Raw genomic sequence first — 2242 nt, 5'->3', positions numbered from 1 at the left:
CAACCTTCTTCAAAGCAAAGCATGCACTTGCTTTTTTCAGACTTCCGATATCCCGCTTTCATCCCGCTTTTTACCTAATCATATTTCTGACTTTACAATATACGTCATAACAGGTTGGCAAATGCAGAATGAGCTTTGTTCCGTTCTCCACTGATGTTGAGAGTTGTAATACAGCCTATTCGAGTAGGACTTGATGCGCTTGCGGGTGGTGTATTCGCGGCATTATGGCTTCTTTTCTTCGTTTTCGGTCGACCATTTCGAGTTCATTGCGCTGACTTCTGAAGAAGACTTTTTGGATTCGAAATGGTAACTGTGTTTTCTCTCAGAAGACAGACGTAGCTTTATTTCTGTTCTCTTATAAATTGATCTTCTTCTGATCTTTGCAAATGAAATAGGGTGCATTACTATTGCCCGTTTTTAGTTTCAAAATCAATAGAAACATGAAGGAGACAATATCAAAGAACACAAAGTACTGAGTTGTTAAGATAATTTTTGCAGCAATGGTGGACATGAAGGTCAAAATAAGATAACGGTACAAGAACATTTAGTCTGAAAGTGGTATGTGACTTTAGTTCCAAATATATGTTTCCGTTCTTCCAGTACATCTTTTTGACTCCCAGAAAACATTGATTGTTTTCTGTATTCACTTTGTTTCACGATATCTGTCTTCTGGTCGACCAGGGACAACTTGAATTTGCGTCTGCATTGAATAAGATTTCGCTCTTTCTTTCGAGAAGCAAACCTGTGCATTATGTACCACTTATCATGCTGATGGCTAAGAAGTTCAAAATGAAATACGGTTTATGGATCGTGAGCAAGAATGAAGTGATCCACTTGCGAACAGATGTCACCACGCCCTATTCCTACATCGGGCCTGAACGGTCCATTGGCAGAGTCTGCAGAAAGGAAATGTATAAGTGAACTAGTCCTTTGTTCAGTTTGATTTGATACCAATGGTAGTGCTGTTTTGGTGCAGAAATGTGTCAACATCTCTGACGTTAGAGTCAAAATTTAAGTCACATCTACTCCATGGAGTGTCTTCTCATATCGGAACATGCTGACATGAAAACATCTAGCTCTGATAACAAAAATTTTTTCATTATACTGTGAGTATGTTTAACTAAGCAATTCAGACCGCCAAAATGAATAATTGGCATTTGGTTCTTCAAGCTGAGCTCTCCACACCAACCGCTCCAACGAAGGTCGTGGATAAGATCCCCATCGATTATCTTGGTCAATTTTAGTCTCAGCAACAACCAATTGTTCTGCACAATGGTACCCCACAAGCAGAGGGCTAAGTCTGATTTTCATCGTTAATTTTCAAATTCAGTTCTTAATGCACAGTTTCTTACGAATGTGGACAGCAGAAGACCGTTAACATTCTATTTGTAATATTTCCAGAAAATTCTACTCCGCTGATATCGCCTTGCCTTATCACACCTCAAGCCAGGAACCTGGATCAGTCGAGATCCTTTCCACACATGGAGTTGCTTTTTCTAATTCATTGACTACTGATATACTAGATTATTGGCCTAGAGAGTCAGTTGTAAATTAGGTTGAACTTTCTCAGCTTGACTTTCAATTGATTTTTTAAAAAATCATCATCTACAGGTAATGTATTGCATTGCTTCTTGTTTTGCTTAATTCCAAACCCCCGCTCCCGAACATCCAAATTTCACGATAGTTTGACAAATGTTTTGTAACTGATTCATGTTGGAAGTTGGTGGCTTTTTGTGTCTCGACATATAATTTATTTTATTAGACGTCTTGAAATTACTTCGGATTCTTTACAGTTGAAAATTTAGTTTCGATTGAATGCAAAGCTCAAGCTCCACGGAATCCAAATTCTGCAAAGGAATTAATGACTTTTGAAAAATTCAACGCTGTGAACAGGACTCGAACCTGCGCAGGAAGATCCCATTGGATTTCAAATCCAACGCCTTAACCTCTCGGCCATCACAGCTCTGACAAAATTGTCAATTTTCATAGTAAAAGAACTGAATTAATGAAATACGTAATTTGAAGAACAAATTGTAAGACCCAAAGATTTCGCCAAATCCTTTGCAGAGACCCAGACGAACGTTACCGAAGCAGATTGACAGGCTTTCATCGCAAACTAGATTCTGACACAGCTGAAGTTGTGGGAATGATTCTTCATCGAATTTTAGAGTCACGGATGTACACCACATGAAGAGAGGATCATTGTCTCACTGCGTCCGATCGACTTTGACTCAATTGCTCA

General features: G+C 38.9%; 1 non-coding gene across 1 annotated transcript; it reads right to left on the bottom strand.

The window, feature by feature from the left end:
• Positions 1 to 1881: 1881 nt before the first annotated feature.
• trnas-uga (transfer RNA serine (anticodon UGA)) lies at positions 1882 to 1963 on the bottom strand. The gene has a single exon. It is a non-coding gene; the product is annotated as a tRNA-Ser (tRNA).
• Between the last annotated feature and the right edge of the window lie 279 nt (positions 1964 to 2242).

The sequence above is a fragment of the Chiloscyllium punctatum genome, chromosome 34, assembly GCF_047496795.1.
Source record: "Chiloscyllium punctatum isolate Juve2018m chromosome 34, sChiPun1.3, whole genome shotgun sequence".
NCBI classification, from domain to species: domain Eukaryota; kingdom Metazoa; phylum Chordata; class Chondrichthyes; order Orectolobiformes; family Hemiscylliidae; genus Chiloscyllium; species Chiloscyllium punctatum.
This window is presented reverse-complemented; position numbering and strand designations above follow the sequence as displayed.